The sequence below is a fragment of the Balaenoptera ricei genome, chromosome 20 (assembly GCF_028023285.1).
Source record: "Balaenoptera ricei isolate mBalRic1 chromosome 20, mBalRic1.hap2, whole genome shotgun sequence".
NCBI lineage: Eukaryota > Metazoa > Chordata > Mammalia > Artiodactyla > Balaenopteridae > Balaenoptera > Balaenoptera ricei.
The window spans coordinates 35699673-35717403 of NC_082658.1; the positions used below are offsets into that span (position 1 = coordinate 35699673).

The 17731-nt window shown below is 40.4% G+C and overlaps 1 pseudogene; it reads left to right on the forward strand.

Annotated features, from left to right (window-relative positions):
* Positions 1-883: 883 nt before the first annotated feature.
* LOC132355679 (phosphatidylcholine transfer protein-like) overlaps positions 884-17731 on the forward strand; it is a 119667-nt pseudogene continuing 102819 nt past the window's right edge.

The following is a 17731-nucleotide window of genomic DNA, read 5'->3' on the forward strand; positions in this document are numbered from 1 at the left end:
TTACACCATTTTACATGTTTGAAAACATGGGTTGCCAGAGTTTACTGGCACCATGTGATGTTACACTGATTGATGTTTAAACTGTCTATTTTACTCAAACCTAAGTACAGTCTGTTGGTAAGAAATATAGTAACAGCCAAGGGACTTGAAGGAAAGAAAAATCTTTGAGGTGCAAAAGATCTAAATTGTGCAAGCTGCAGAAATCCTGGATGAACACCATGATACCTTTTTAGATCATCTTTCACCCTCCAGGTGGCAAATTACAATTATAGATTAGATTTCTTAATCCTTTTTGTGCCATGGACCCCTTTGGCCTTCTGGGGAATCCCACGGACCTCTTCTCAGAATAGTGTCTTAAAGTGCATAATAGAAAGAATGGAATATTGTTTTAGCATCTGACCCTTGAGATTTTCAAGCATTTCTCCTCTGCCCATCTCACCTCCCACTTCTTCCAAACCACTCAGAGACCTTCCCTAACCTTCTTCAGAGAAGGTAAAGGAGAGACATGCAAGCAGGTTTGGAGAGAATGGTGTTGGGGAAGAGATGCTTTTGAGATGACATTGGTGTCTTCCTTTTCCCTTCTTTCTAGAAGCCTCCCCATTTCTAGCCCCTCCATCCTTCCCCAGATCAAGCCCCGTGTTCCTCTGGTTTTACTTCTTTTCCGTCCTCACTCATCTCTTGCTCAGCCCAGTCCGCTTCTCTAGACCCACCCCTCGCTGCCTCCTCACACTAGCTCCTTCTCCCCGCTAAGTCCCGCCTTCTACCCTGTCTCTTTTTGGGTTCCTGTCAATCACGCCGGACCACCCTCTCGCTCACACCCCTAACACAAACCAAGCCTATCCTCGGCCTCCCCTGCAGGCACAGTTGCTGTGGCAGTGGAAGGATGGCCTCTGCTGCCTGCTGCTTCTCCGAGGAGCAGTTCAGGAATCTCTGCGCGGAGCTCCAGCAGCCCGGGGTAGGCGGGGCCGGCTGGGAGCTGCTGGTGAAGAGCATGGGCGTCGGCATCTATTGGCAGCTGAACCAAGTAGTGGTTGGTGGGCTAAAACCGCGTCAGGCAGCAGCGTGCGGGAGGGGAAGGGGCCCTGCCCGCGGGGAGTGGAGGGCTGCAGCCCGGTCCGGATCCCGCGGGTCTTCTGGAGCTCGGAGGAGTGAGAGCTGGGGGTGCCTCCAGCTGGCGTTACCCTTTTCGGGCCTCAGGGAGTGGGGAGGTCATCAGAATTTAGTCTCAGGTCTGAGGCCCGACAGGGCAAGTCGTTTGTTACAACTTACTGAAAGAGTTAAAAGGTGGGTCTGCTGATTCTTAGCTCCATGCACTTGCCTGCAAGGGACGTGGAACCCCGCTCCCGGGTGGATGCCAGTGGTGTCTGTGGGGTGGGGAGTATTTTAAGATTGAATAGGTAGAAAAGAGACTGGACTTTTCAGAGAGTGGATGTGCAGGGTGATATGTGTGGGGAGAGGAGTGTTGCTGAGAAGGGACCTACTGTCATCTCTAGTCATTTTACTGACTTGCTTCGTTTGGATGCTCCCCCCTTCCTTGTAAATTGGACTTAATAACTTTTGTCTGAAGCTTTCCGGGAGAAAGATTAACTAAAAGGGTAGGAGGAATGGAGTTGGGGGCCTGCCTGGAGGCCTTTGGAGCCAGGTGGAATGATGGCCAGTCATCAGTTGCTCTGTGTGCTGGTAGCTGTATGGCAAGTAGCTTAAAAGTCACCTTTAGACAAGGTAAGTGAAGTTGAGGTTTCCTGGCAGAGGATCAGAGGATTAGAGTGTTCGAGAAGGGAGGAGCTCTGAATGTCTGTGAGTACTAGGTCACTGGGTACAACAGGATGAGCAGGAAGCTCAGTCTAGGGCAGGCAGAATTAATTTCCAAGTGTCATTTCAGCAGCTACCTTGGTGCAGAAAGAGACATATTTTCAGACAACGTCCTTTTATCTTCTGACCATTCATTTTCCGCATCAGCCATGCCCAGGCATTTGCCAAGTGTCATTTTACACTCAGATGTATCTGATGTCTGGCCTGTTTACCTTCCTTTTTTTCCCTTTCCCTTTGCCACGTTGGGTGGCACCTCTCACCTAGAATTGCTGTGACTTCTTAACTAGCTTCTTGGCCTTCCACCTCTCTGATCCCTTCCATCCTATACGTTTACAGCCCAGTCAAGAACCTGAAAGAAAGGTTGTGATCTTATCACACCCTTTCCAGTGGCACTGTTGATTGCAGAGTTAATAATAATAATAACTACTGTAATAGCTAACATGCATTGTATGCTTTCTTAGGCTCCGGGCACTGTCTAAGTGCTTTGCATGCGCTGACTTACTCAATCCTCCCATCAGCCCTATATTGTAAGGTACTATGTATCATGTTGTAAGGTCCTATGTGTGCATATGTAAGGTACTATGATTATCACCTTTTTACCATTTTGGAAATGGGTATGTAGAAAGGTTAAGTTGATTGCTGAAGACTCAAACTGGGATTGGAACTCAGCTGTCTAGGTCCAGACCTGTGCCACAAATACGCTCCTGCATTGACTCTTTGAAAGAGGGCAAGTGCTGGTACGTGGGCTATGCATGCAGAACTAGGCTGGTCCAGCTTTACCTCCCATGACTCATCCATACCCCTCCTGTTCTCCAGTCACACCAATCGCTCCCCCCACCTCCCCCCACAGGCTTTTTGCTCTTTTGCTTTTGTGCCTTTTATCCACAACGTCCACTGCCTGAGCTGAGACCAAGTGACTGGCTTTGTTTTGTGTATTGTCTCCATTGTGTATTGTTATGTAGCAGGGCCCACCTTCCTCCTTTGGGGAGGATGTGAGCGGTATTCAGAATAGTTTGTATTGCTACCAACCTTATTATAAGATATGTCTTATTTCCACCTGTTCTGGGCATGAGGGCAGTCATGGTACTTTGATATAAGCTACAAGTCTTTACAGAGAACGTTCATAAGTTGGAGGCCATACGATTACCATAGGTGTTGCCCTTGAGCCTCAGTAGCTAGGACGAAGGGCCACTGCCCACTTTGATCTCCAACTGTATTAAATGTCAAGAGGCCCTGCTGGGTCAGGGTACAAGCCCTTTCCTAGAACCTTTACTGGATTCTAGCATATTGAGCATTATTTGCTGCCAGATTCATTTTGCTAGAGCCTCATTTTCTTTCCAGGTTGACTCCCATCCTTTAATTTTCTCCTGGAAGAAAATTTCCTCTCATCTCCAGTTAATAAATCTTGTCGTTTGAATACCACTCTGCATCAAAAGTGAATTCAGCTTGTCCCACACTGCCTAGACCTGCACTTATCTCCCTTAAAGCCCTTTGCCCTTTTCTGTCTCATGGGCCAGTATGGTTTCATCCACCATGTATGTTGTTGCCATTATGCACCTCTTCTTTCTCCTCCACCCACTTCCCTGCTCATTTTACCTATGCATGTGCATGTGGCCTTGGGTCCCCAGGTCCCTGACTGGAGGTCAAACCAGAAAAGCCTGGCCCCTCTGGCAATCTCCAGGTCAGGTTTCTCATTGCAATCTTTTCCTTACTATCACATGTTTTGAAAAGACTGAAATAATTGTAGAGGCACTTGAAAGAGTTTGCAATGTAACAAATAAATTTTATTTTAAAATAAAAAAGATTGTGGCTTCTTTTTAGTAGAACCAAATATTTCTGAATCTTGTTCTTGGACAAATGGCTACTTTTGATATACACATTTTGATACTTTTTTCCCTTTCTCTTTTTCTATTAAATCACAGAATTTTATTATTTTTAATTAATTTTTATTGGAGTATAGTTGCTTTCCAATGTTGTGTTAGTTTCTACTGTACAGCAAAGTGAATCAGCTATACGTATACATATGTTCCCTTTTCTTGGATTTCCTTCCCATTTAGGTCACTACAGAACATCGAGTAGAGCTCCCTGTGTTATACAGTAGGTTGTTGTTAGTTATCTATTTTATACATAGTATCAAGAGTGTATATATGTCAATCCCAATCTCCCAATTCCTCCCACCCACCCCCTTCCCCATTGGTATCCATACATTTGTTCTCTACATCTGTGTCTCTACTTCTGCTTTGTAGATAAGATCATCTATACAGTTTTTCTAGATTTCACATATATGCGTTAATATAGGATATTTGTTTTTCTCTTTCTGACTTACTTCACTCTGTGTGACAGTCTCTAGGCCCATCCACATCTCTACAAATGACCTGATTTCTTTCCTTTTTATGGCTGAGTAATATTTCATTCTATATATGTACCACATCTTCTTTATCCATTCCTCTGCTGATGTATTGTTAGGTTGCTTCCATGCCCTGGATTGTAAGTAGTGTTGCAATGAACATTGGGGTGCATGTGTCTTTCTGAACTGTGGTTTTCTCTGGTTATATGCCCAGTAATAGGATTGCTGGGTCATATGGTAGTTCTATTTTTAGTTTTCTAAGGAACCTCCATACTATTCTCCATAGTGGCTATATCAATTTACATTCCCACCAACAGTGCATGAGGGTTCCCTTTTATCCACACCCCCTCTAGCATTTATTGTTTGTAGATTTTTTAATGATGGCCATTCTCACCCGTGTGAGGTGATACCTCACTGTAGTTTTCATTTACATTTCTCTAATAATTAGTGATGTTGAGCATCTTTTCATGTGTTTGTTGGCCATCTGTTTATCTTCTTTGGAGAAATGTCTATTTAGGTCTTCTGCCCATTTTTTAACTGGGTTGTTTGGTTTTTTTTTTGTTTGTTATTGAGCTGCATGAGCTGTTTGTATATTTTGGAGATTAATCCTTTGTCAGTTGCTTCATTTGCAAATATAGTCTCCCATTCTGAAGGTTGTCTTTTTGTCTTGTTTATGGTTTCCTTTGCTGTGCAAAAGCTTTTAAGTTTCATTAGGTCCCATTTGTTTAATTTTGTTTTTATTTTCATTACTCTAGGAGGTGGGTCAAAAAAGATCTTGCTGCGATTTATGTCAAAGAGTGTTCTGACTATGTTTTCCTCTAAGAGTTTTATAGTGTCTGGCCTTACATTTAGGTATTTAATCCATTTTGAGTTTATTTTTGTGTATGGTGTTAAAGAACGTTCTAATTTCATTCTTTTACATATAGCTGTTCAGTTTTCCCAGCACCACTTATTGAAGAGGCTGTCTTTTCTCCATTGTATATTCTTGCCTCCTTTGTCATAGATTAGGTGTCCATAGGTGCATGGGTTTATCTCTAGGCTTTCTATCCTGTTCCATTGATCTATATTTCTGTTTTTATGCCAGTACCATACTCTCTTGATTACTGTAGCTTTGTAATATAGTCTGAAGTCAAGGAGCCTGATTCCTCCAGCTCCGTTTTTCTTTCTCAAGATTGCTTTGGCTATTCAGGGTCTTTTGTGTTTCCATACAAATTGTAAAAATTTTTGTTCTAGTTCTGTGAAAAATGCCATTGGTAATTTGATACAGATTGCATTGAATCTGTAGATTGCTTGGGGTAGTATAGTCATTTTCACAATATTGATTCTTCCAATCCAGGAACATGGTATATTGCTCCATCTGTTTGTGTCTTCTTTGATTTCTTTTTTTTTTTAAATAAATAAATTTATTTATTTATTTATTTATTTTTGGCTGTGTTGGGTCTTCGTTGCTGTGTGCTGGCTTTCTCTAGTTGCAGCAAGTGGGGGCTACTCTTGGTTGTGGTGTGCGAGCTTCTCATTGCAGTGGCTTCTCTTGTTGTGGACCATGGGCTGTAGGCACATGGGCTTCAGTAGTTGTGGCTCATGGGCTCTAGAGAGCAGGCTCAGTTGTTGTGTCACACGGGCTTAGTTGCTCCACAGCATGTGGGATCTTCCTGGACCAGGGCTTGAACCCATGTCCCCTGCCTTGGCAGACGGATTCTTAACCACTGTGCCACCAGGGAAGCCCCTTCTTTGATTTCTTTCATCAGTATTTATAGTTTTCTTTGTACAGGTCTTTTGCCTCCTTAGGTAGGTTTATTCCTAGGTATTTTATTCTTTTTGCTGCAATGGTAAATGGGATTGTTTCCTTAATTTCTCTTTCTGATCTTTCATTGCTAGTGTATAGGAATGCAAGAGATTTCTGTGTATTAATTTTGTATCTGTGACTTTAATAAATTCATTGATTAGCTCTAGTAGTTTTCTGGTGGCATCTTTAGGATTTTCTATGTATAATATCATGCCATCTGCAAACAGTGACAGTTTTATTTCTTCTTTTCCAGTTTGGTTTCCTTTTATTTCTTTTTCTTCTCTGATTGCCATGGCCAAATCAAGGAATTTTAGACTTAAAAAGTCTCTTTGAAATCATTCTGTCCAATTACCATCATCCTTTCTTTTCACTTTTTTTTTCTACTTTCTTTGCCTACTCTGTTTCCTGTTCTCACCTTCTTTTTTTTCCCCCATGTTGTAATGCTAACTTATCTTTACATGGTGCTTTAGTATACAAAATGCTGTTGCATGTAAGTTTTCATTTATCCCTCTGAACAAATCTGGAATATAGGCAGAGATGGTTTATTTTCCTATTCTACTGATGGCAATAAGACCCAGAGTTGTTAAATGAGCCACACAAGACCTCATAACTAGTAACTAGACATGAACCAGTCAACTTCAATGAACTCAGTACCAAGTATATAGCTTGCTTCAATTCAGAACTACATTCTTTTTCTGGAAGCTAAGCAAAGCTATTGCAAAGCTGCTATGTGCTATCCCACATGGTATCCTGGGAAGAGCATTGGTTTTGGATAGTCTTGGGTTGAAATCTCTGCTCTGCCCCACTATCATTCGTTTATTCAGGAGATATTAATTGAATGCCTCCCATGTGGTACTGCCCTGGCAGGCACTGGGCATAAGCAAAGAGCAGGAAGTTGGAGCTGCTGCTTCAATGAATGAGCTTCTTGAACAATGAACCATATTCACTGATGAGAATAACCTGTAGTATATAATGAAATGGCAGCTGAAAAATGCTACAAAGAAAGTAAAGTGGGATAAAGGGATAAAGAGATGGTATGGCAGGAGGGTATCCAGAGGTGATGTGATGCATTTTAGATAAAGGGAATCTGGAAAGCTCCTCTGCTCAGAGGTAACATTTGAGTGGAGATAGAAGTGAAATGGTAGATACTGTTGGGCAAATATCTGGAAGAGAAATGTACTAGAGAGTGTTTCTCAAAACTCAAGCACATTAGAATTGCCTGGGGAGCTCTAAGGACATCACTGAGCTCTACCCTAGAGCCCCATATTGAATTGAGCTGGGGTGAGGCTTGGGTGGTCCTTTTGAAAGGCTCCCCTTTCACATAGAGACTGATTATTCTCTCCTCTCTACTTTTGTGTATGTTTGAAATGCTGGTGCACCAGAATCACCTGCAGGGCCTGTTAAAATTCATAATAAGACCCAACTCCCCATTTCTGATTCAGTGGGTCTGGGTTGAGAGTTGGCATTTGACTTCTTTTCTTCTTCTCTCTCCCCTTCTTCTTCCTCTTCTTTTTCCTCCACCCCGCCTCCCCCCCGCCCTTCCTCCTCCTCCTCCTCCTTCTTATTCTTCTTCTTTGGGTAACACAAATGTTCTAAAATTAGCCTGTGGCAAAGGTAGCATGACTCCATAAATTTACTAAAAATAATTGAATTGTACACTTAAAATGAGTGAATTTTATGGTACTTAAATGATACCTCAATAAAGATGTCAAAAAAACCCACAAAAAAAACCGTTCATGAAACTCACCCAAAGTCACACAAATAAAGAACTTGACTTGAAGTCATTAGTTGCAGCAGAAACTGGACTTGAAGCCAGTGATGTGACAGCAGAGTTCAAAGTCTGTGATATAGCCTCCAAATTGTCACTGACTTCTCCCAACATATCATTAGATAAATAATAAGCCCTCAGAGTGCATATAGCATTAGGGTGACCATATAATTTATCATTCCAATCAGAACATTTTTGAGTGAAAGAGGTGTTGTAAAGTGTTTCACCAGGACAAGTGTAAACCAGGCCTGTGGTGGGTATATTGGGACATAGATCACCCTTGCTATAGCTCACAACCAAACACTATTCAATTTACAAGGTGCTTCAAAATGTAACCTCTCATTGGATCCCTGTACAAATTTGGTAGGACAGGAATTATCTCCAGCTTGTAGATTGGGAAGCAGAGACTCAGCTAGGGTCTTAGGTTCATAAATTCTAAAGTGACAGAGCAATTAGGTATCAAAACTGTACATTAGACCTGGGGTTGCTGAATCTGTCATGCTGGCTATTTTTCACAGTCTACAAGCTAAGAATGGTTTTTAAATTTTTAAAGTGGTTGTATAAGTGGTTGTATAATAGCCTCCATTTTACATTTTAGCCTGTAAAACCTAAAATATTTTTTATTTGGATCTTTACAGAAACATATTTGGAGATCCTGATTTGTACCATTGCCACCACCAATTCCAAAACATACAACCCAGGAAAGCTTTGAATTATTGCAGAGTTGTATTGCAATTCCACATGTAAGAGAGGACACTTTGTGTTATAAACCCCAAATATATATATATTTTTGTTTTGTTGTTTTTGTTTTTTGCTTTCCTATAAAGGACTCTGATTTAATAACGCCTAGATTTCTAAAGAATAAAATAGTTAACATTCTAAAAAGGTGTTGACAAGCTTAGTGAGCCTCTATTTTTTTTAATTTTTAAAAAGTTTTTAATTTAATTTAATTTATATTTTTATACAGCAGGTTGTTATTAGTCATCAATTTTATACACATCTATGTATACATGCCAATCCCAATCGTCCAATTCAGTACACCACCACCCCCATCCCCCTGTGGCTTTCCCCCTTGGTGTCCATACGTTTGTTCTCTACATCTGTGTCTCAATTTCTGCCCTGCCATCCGGTTCATCTGCACCATTTTTCTAGGTTCCACATATATGCGTTAATATATGATATTTGTTTTTCTCTTGCTGACTTACTTCACTCTGTATGACAGTCTCTAGATTCATCCACGCCTCAACAAATGATCCAATTTCTTTCCTTTTTATGGCTGAGTAATAATCCATTGTATATATGTACATCTTCTTTATCCATTCGTCAGTCAATGGGCATTTAGGTTGATTCCATGACCTGGCTATTGTAAATATTGCTGCAATGAACATTGAGGTGCATGTGTCTTTTTGAGTTATGGTTTTCTCTGGGTATCTGCCCAGTAGTGAGAATGTTGGATCATACGGTAATTCTATTTTCAGTTCTTTAAGGAACGTCCATACTGTTCTCCATAGAGGCTGTATCAATTTACATTCCCACCAACAGTGCTAGAGGGTACCCTTTTCTCCACACCCGCTGCAGCATTTGTTGTTTGTAGATTTTCTGATGATGCCCATTCTAACGGGTATGAGGTGATACCTCATTGTAGTTTTGATTTGCATTTCTCTAATAATTAGTGATGTTGAGCAGCTTTTCATGTGCTTCTTGGCCATCTGTATGTCTTCTTTGGAGAAATGTCTATTTAGATCTTCTGCCTATTTTTGGAATGGGTTGTTTGTTTTTATAATATTGAGCTGCATAAGCTATTTATATATTTTGGAGATTAATCCTTTGTCCGTTGATTTGTTTGCAAATATTTTCTCCCATTCTGAGGGCTGTCTTTTCATCTTGTTTATGGTTTCCTTTGCTGTGCAAAAGCTTTTAAGTTTCATTAGGTCCCATTTGTTTATTTTTGCTTTTATTTCCATTACACTAGGAGGTGGATCAAAAAAGATCTTGCTGTGATTTATGTCAAAGAATATTCTTCCTATGTTTTCCTCTAAGAGTTTTATAGTGTCCAGTCTTACATTTAGGGCTGTAATCTATTTTGAGCTAATTTTTGTGTATGGTGTTGGGGAGTGTTCTAATTTCATTCTTTTACATGTAGCTGTCCGGTTTTCCCAGCACCACTTATTGAAGAGACTGTCTTTTCTCCATTGTATATTCTTGCCTCCTTTGTCATAGATTAGTTGACCATAGGTGCATGGGTTTATCTCTGGGTTTCTATCTTGTTCTATTGATCTATGTTTCTGTTTTTGTGCCAGTACCATATGGTCTTGATTACTGTAGCTTTGTACTATAGTTTGAAGCCAGGGAGTGTGATTCCTCTAGCTCCGTTTCTTTCCCTCAATACTGCTTTGGCTATTCGGGGTCTTTTGTGTCTCCATACAAATTTTAAGATTTTTCTGTTCTAGTTCCATGAAAAATGCCATTGGTAATTTGATAGGGATTGCATTGAATCTGTAGATTTCTATGGGTAGTATAGTCATTTTCACAATATTGAATCTTCCAATCCAAGAACATGGTATATCTCTCCATCTGTTGGTATCATCTTTAATTTATTTCATCAGTGTCTTATAGTTTTCTGCATACAGGTCTTTAGTCTCCCTAGGTAGATTTATTCCTAGGTGTTTTATTCTTTTTGTAGCAATGGTAAATGGAAGTGTTTCCTTAATTTCTCTTTCAGATTTTTCATCATTAGTGTATAGGAATGCAAGAGATTTCTGTGCATCAATTTTGTATCCTGCAACTTTACAAAATTCGTTGACTAGCTCTGGTATTTTTCTGGTGGCATCTTTAGGATTCTCTATGTATAGTATCGTGTCATCTGCAAACAGTGACAGCTTTACTTCTTCTTTTCCAATTTGTATTCCTTTTATTTCTTTTTCTTCTCTGATTGTCATAGCTAGGACTTCCAAAACTATGTTGAATAATAGTGGTGAGAGTGGATATCCTTGTCTTGTTCCTGATCTTAGAGGAAATGCTTTCAGTTTTTCACCATTGAGAATGATGTTTGCTGTGGGATTCTTGTATATGGCCTTTATTATGTTGAGGTAAGTTCCCTCTATGCCCACTTTCTGGAGAGTTTTTATCATAAATGAGTGTTGAATTTTGTCAAATGATTTTTCTGCTTCTATTGAGATGATCATATGGTTTTTATTTTTCAATTTGTTAATATGGTTTATCACATTGATTGATTTGCATATATTGAAGAATCCTTGCTTCCCTGAGATAAATCCCACTTGATAATGGTGTATGATCCTTTTAATGTGTTGTTGGATTCTGTTTGCTAGTATTTTGTTGAGGATTTTTGCATCTATGTTCAGCAGTGATATTGGTCTGTAATTTTCTTTTTTTGTAGTATCTTTGTCTGGTTTTGGTATCAGGGTGATGGGGACCTCATAGAATGAGTTTGAGAGTGTTCCTTTCTCCACAAGTTTTTGGAAGAGTTTGAGAAGTATGGGTGTTAGCTCTTCTCTAAATGTTTGATAGAATTCACCTGTGAAGCCATCTGGTCCTGGACTTTGGTTTGTTGGAAGATTTTTAATCACAGTTTCAAATTCATTACTTGTGATTGGTCTGTTCATGTTTTCTATTTCTTCCTGGTTCAGTCTTGGAAGGTTATACCTTTCTAAAAATTTGTCCATTTCTTCCAGGTTGTCCATTTTATTGGCATAAGATTGCTAGTAGTAGTCTCTTAGGATGCTTTGTATTTCTGTGGTGTCTGTTGTAACTTTTCCTTTTTCATTTTTAATTTTATTGATTTGAGTCCTCTCCCTCTTTTTCTTGATGAGTCTGGCTAATGGTTTGTCAATTTTGTTTATCTTCTCAAAGAACCAGCTTTTAGTTTTATTGATCTTTGCTATTGTTTTCTTTGTTTCTATTTCATTTATTTCTGCTCTGAACTTTATGATTTCTTTCCTTCTGCTAACTTTGGGCTTTGTGTGTTCTTGTTTCTCAAGTTCCTTTAGGTGTAAGGTTAGATTGTTTATTTGAGATTTTTCTTGTTTCTAGTGGTATGCTTTTATAGCTATAAACTTCCCTCTTAGAACTGCTTTTGATGCATCCCATAGGTTTTGGATCGTCGTGTTTTCATTGTATTTGCCTCTAGATATTTTTTGATTTCCTCTTTGATTTTTCAGTGATCTCTTGGTTATTTAGTAACGTATTGTTTAGCCTCTATGTGTTAGTGTGTTTTACGTTTTTTTCCCTTTAATTGATTTCTCATCTCATAGCGTTTTGGTCAGAAAAGATGCTTGATGTGATTTCAACTTTCTTAAATTTACTGAGGCTTGATTTGTGATCGAAGATGTGATCTATCCTGGAGAATGTTCCGTGTGCACTTGAGAAGAAAGTGTAATCTGCTGTTGTTGGATGGAGTGTCCTATAAATATAAATTAAGTCTATCTGGTCTATTGCGTCATTTAAAGATTCTGTTTCCTTATTTATTTTCATTTTGGATGATCTGTCCATTGGTGTAAGTGAGGGGTTAAAGTCCCCCACTATTATTGTGTTACTGTCGATTTCCTCTTTTATCGCTGTTAGCAGTTGCCTTATGTATTCAGGTGCTCCTATGTTGGGTGTATATATATTTATAATTGTTATATGTTCTTCTTGGATTGATCCCTTGATCACTATGTAGTGTCCTTCCTTGTCTCTTGTAACATTCTTTATTTTTTTAAATAAATTTTATTTATTTATTTATTTATTTATTATTATTATTTTTTGGCTGTGTTGCATCTTCGTTTCTGTTCGAGGGCTTTCTCTAGTTGCGGTGAGCAGGGGCCACTCTTCATCACGGTGCGTGGGCCTCTCACTGTTGCGGCCTCTCTTGTTGCAGAGCACAGGCTCCAGATGTGCAGGCTCAGTAGTTGTGGCTCACGGGCCCAGTTGCTCCGCGGCATGTGGGATCTTCCCAGACCAGGGCTCACACCCGTGTCCCCTGCATTGGCAGGCAGATTCTCAACCACTGCGACACCAGGGAAGCCCAACATTCTTTAGTTTATAGTCTATTTTATCTGATATGAGTATTGCTACTCCAGCTTTCTTTTGATTTCCATTTGCATGGAATATCTTTTGCCATCCCCTCACTTTCAGTCTGTATGTGTCCCTAGGTCTGAAGTGGGTCTCTTGTAGACAGCATATATATGGGTCTTGTTTTTGTATTGATTCAGCAAGCCTGTGTCTTTTGGTTGGACCATTTAATCCATTCACGTTTAAGGTAATTATCGATATGTATGTTCCTATGATCATTTTCTTAATTGTTTTGGGTTTGTTTTTGTAGGTCCTTTTCTTCTCTTGTGTTTTCCACTTAGAGAAGTTCCTTTAGCATTTGTTGTAGAGCTTTGTTCTCTTAGCTTTTGCTTGTCCATAAAGCTTTTGATTTCTCCATCAAATCTGCACGAGATCCTGCTGGGTAGAGTAATCTTGATTGTAGGTTGTTTCCTTTCATCACTTTAAGTATATTATGCCACTCCCTTCTGGCTTGTAGAGTTTCTGCTGAGAAATCAGCTGTTAACCTTATGGGAGTTCCCTTGTATGTTATTTGTCGTTTTTCCCTTGCTGCTTTCAATAATTTTTGTTTGTCTTTAATTTTTGCCAATTTGATTACTATGTCTCTCGGAGCATTTCTCCTTGGGTTTATCCTGTATGGGATTTGTTGCACTTCCTGGACTTGGGTGGCTATTTACTTTCCCCTGTTAGGGAAGTTTTCGACTATAATCTCTTCAAATATTATCTGTGGTTCTTTCTCTCTCTCTTCTCCTTCTGAGACCCCTATAATGCGAATGTTGTTGTGTAATGTTGTCCCAGAGGTCTCTTAGGCTGTCTTCATTTCTTTTCATTCTTTATTCTTTAATCTGTTCCACAGCAGTGAATTCCACCATTCTGTCTTCCAGGTCACTTATCCATTCTTCTGCCTCAGTTATTCTGCTATTGATTCCTTCTAGTGTAGTTTTCATTTCAGTTATTGTATTGGTCATCTCTGTTTGTTTGTTCTTTAATTCTTCTAGGTCTTTGTTACTCATTTCTTGCATCTTCTCGATCTTTGCCTCCATTCTTTCTCCGAGGTCCTGGATCATCTTCACTTTCATTATTCTGAATTCTTTTTCTGGAAGGTTGCCTATCTCCACTTCATTTAGTTGCTTCTCTAGGGTTTTATCTTGTTCCTTCATCTGGTACATAACCCTCTGCCTTTTCATCTTGTCTATCTTTCTGTGAATGTGGTTTTTGTTCCACAGGCTACAGGATTGTAGTTCTTCTTGCTTCTGCTCTCTGCCCTCTGGCGGATGAGGCTCTATATTTTAATTTGAATCACATAAGGGTGTACCATTTTAGCCCAGACCACCCTTCAAAGTAAATCTGCCAACTTTGAACACACATACAAGATAAATACCAAGAAAATCTTAAATAAATCATATTCAAACTCAGAAAACCAAAGAGAAACAAAAATCTTGAAAGAAGCTGTAGCAGGAAGGATGGGGGAGCACTTTACCTACAGAGGAATACAGATGAGAATTACAGCAGACATCGCATCAGAAACCACCCTGCAAAAAGAGGGTGGAGTGAAATACATAATGTTTTGAAAGAATAAACCACTGACCTAGAATTCTATATCCAAAGATGTCTTCTTCAAAAATGAAGAAGAAATAAAAACTTTTTCAGACAAATAAAAACTGAGGGAATTCATCAGCAGCAGACCTGCTCTGGAAGAAATGATAAAGAAGCTTTTCAGGGAGGAAAAAAATGGTATAGAGCAGGAACTCAGACCTTCATAGCATAAAAAATGCCTATTTTATTGTCTTAAAGCTTATGGAAGGCATGAACTTTGTCTTATTCTTCAGGCACCACAAGGGCTTACCAAAATGCATGCACACAATAGGTCCTGAAAGTCTGCTTGAATGGGTACATGAACCAATATTCTGGAGTTTTCTTCTTACTAGGGTATATTCAGAAAATCCAAAGGTAGCTATAGAATGGTGTGTTTCCTAAACTAAAAGGAAAGATAAGGTAGCTAGGTATAACTGTAAAATTTTTTGTGTCTTAAAACCACATTAAAAGGGGCGGAGCTTCAAGATGGCAGAAGAGTAAGACGTGGAGATCAACTTCCTCCCCACAAATACATCAGAAATACATCTACACGTGGAACAACTCCTACAGAACACCTACTGAATGCTGGCAGAAGACCTCAGACCCCCCAAAAGGCAAGAAAATCCCCACATACCTGGGTAGGGAAAAAAAAAAAGAAAAAACAGAGACAAAAGAATAGGGACAGGACCTGCACTAGTGGGAGGGAGCTGTAAAGGAGGAAAGGTTTCCACACACTAGGAAGGCCCTTTGCGGTCAGAGACTGTGGGTGGTGGAGGGGGGAAGCTTCGGAACCACAGAGGAGAGCACAGCAACAAGGGTGCGGAGGGCAAAGCGGAGAGATTCCTGCACAGAGGATCGGTGCTGACCAGCACTCACAAGCCTGAGAGGCTTGTCTGCTCACCCGCCGTGATGGGTGGGGGTTGGGAGCTGAGGCTTGGGCTTCAGTCGTATCCCAGGGAGAGGACTGTGTTGGCAGTGTGAACACAGCCTGAAGGGGACTAGTGTGCCACAGCTAGCCGGGAGGGAGGCCAGGAAAAAGTCTGGAGCTGCCGAAGAGGCAAGTGACGTTTTCTTGGCTCTTTGTTTCCTGGTGCACAAGGAGAGGGGATTAAGAACTCTGCTTAAAGGAGCTCCAGAGATGGGCAAGAGCCGCGGCTATCAGCACACACCCCAGAGACGGGCATGAGACGCTAAGGCTGCTGCTGCAGCCACCAAGAAGCCTGTGTGCAAGCACAGGTCACTATTCACACCTCCCCTCCTGGGAGCTTTTGCAGCCCGCCACTGCTAGGGTCCCGTGATCCAGGGACAACTTCCCCGGGAAAACACAGGGCGCGCCTCAGGCTGGTGCAATGTCATGCTAGCCTCTGCCGCCACAGGCTCGGCCCGCACCCCATACCCCTCCCTCCCCCCGGCCTGAGTGAGCCAGAGCCCCAAAAGCAGCTGCTCCTTTAACCCTGTCCTGTCTGAGTGAAGAACAGACGCCCTCAGGCAACCTACATGCAGAGGCGGGTCCAAATCCAAAGCTAAACACCAGGAGCCCTGTGAACAAAGAAGAGAAAGGGAAATTCCTCAGAGCAGCCTCAGGAGCAGTGGATTAAATCTACACGATCAACTTGATATACCCTGCATCTGTGGAATGCCTGAAAGACAACGAATCATCCCAAATTGAGGAGGTGGACTTTGGGAGCAATGATATAAATATATTTTCCCCTTTTTCTCTTTTTGTGAGTGTGTATGTGTATTCTTCTGTGTGTGATTTTGTCTGTAGAGCTTTGCTTTTACCATTTGTCCTAGGGTTCTGTCTGTCCGTTTTTGTTTTTTGTTTTTTTTTAGTATAGTTTTAGCACTTGTCATCATTAGTGGATTTGTTTTTTGGTTTGGTTGCTCTCTTCTTTTTTTTTTTTTGGTATTTACTTAAAATTTTTTTTTAATAATTATTTTTTATTTTAATAACTTTATTTTATTTTACTTTATTTTATTTTATCTTCTTCTTTCTTTCTTTTCTCCCTTTTATTCTGAGCTGTGTGGATGACAGGCTCTTGGGGCTCCAGCCAGGCATCAGGGCTGTGCCTCTGAGGTGGGAGAGCCAAGTTCAGGACACTAGTTCAGCTCCATATAATATCAAATGGTGAAAATCTCCCAGAGGTGTCCATCTCAATGCCAAGACCCAGCTCCACTCAACGACCAGCAAGCTACAGTGCTGGACACCCTATGCCAAACAACTAGCAAGAAGGGAACACGACCTCATCCGTTAGCAGAGAGGGTGCCTAAAATCAAAATAAGGCCACAGACACCCCAAAACACACCACAAGACATGGACCTATCCACCAGAAAGACAAGATCTAGCCTTATCCACAAGAACACAGGCACTAGTCCCCTCCAAGAGGAAGCCTACACAACCCACTGAACCAACCTTAGCCACTGGGGGCAGACACCAAAAACAACAGGAACTACAAACCTGCAGCCTCTGAAAGGGAGACCGCAAACACAGTTTGGGATTAAATTAAGTTAAGTTAAACAAAATGAGAAGACAGAGAAGCACACAGAAGATGAAGGAGCAAGGTAAAAAAACCAACCAGACCAAACAAATGAAGAGGAAATAGGCAGTCTACCTGGAAAAGAATACAGAATAATGATAGTAAAGATGATCCAAAATCTTGGAAATAGAATGGAGAAAAAACAAGAAACTTTTAACAAGGACCTAGAAGAAATAAAGAGCAAGCAAACAATGATGAACAACACAAAAAATGAAATTAAAACTTCTCTAGAAGGAATCAGTAGCAGAATAACTGAGGCAGAAGAACGGATAAGTGACCTGGAAGATAAAATAGTGTAAATAACTACTGCAGAGCAGAATAAAGAAAAAGTAATGAAATGAATTGAGGACAGTCTCAGAGACCTCTGGGACAACTTTAAACACACCAACATTCAAATTATAGGGGTCCCAGAAGAAGAAGAGAAAAAGAAAGGGACTGAGAAAATATTTGAAGAGATTATAGTTGAAAATTTCCCTAATATGGGAAAGGAAATAGTTAATCAAGTCGAGGAAGCACAGAGAGTCCCATACAGGATAAATCCAAGGAGAAACACGCCAAGACACATATTAATCAAACTATCAAAAATTAAATACAAAGAAAAAATATTAAAAGCAGCAAGGGAAAAATATATAAATAACTCACAAGGGAATCCCCATAAGGTTAAAATCTGATCTTTCAGCAGAAATTCTGCAAGCCAGAGGGGAGTGGCAGGATATATTTAAAGTGAGGAAGGAGAAAAATCTACAACCAAGATTACTCTATGCAGCAAGTATTTCATTCAGATTTGATGGAGAAATTAAAATTTTACAGACAAACAAAAGCTAAGAGAATTCAGCACCACCAAACCAGCTTTACAA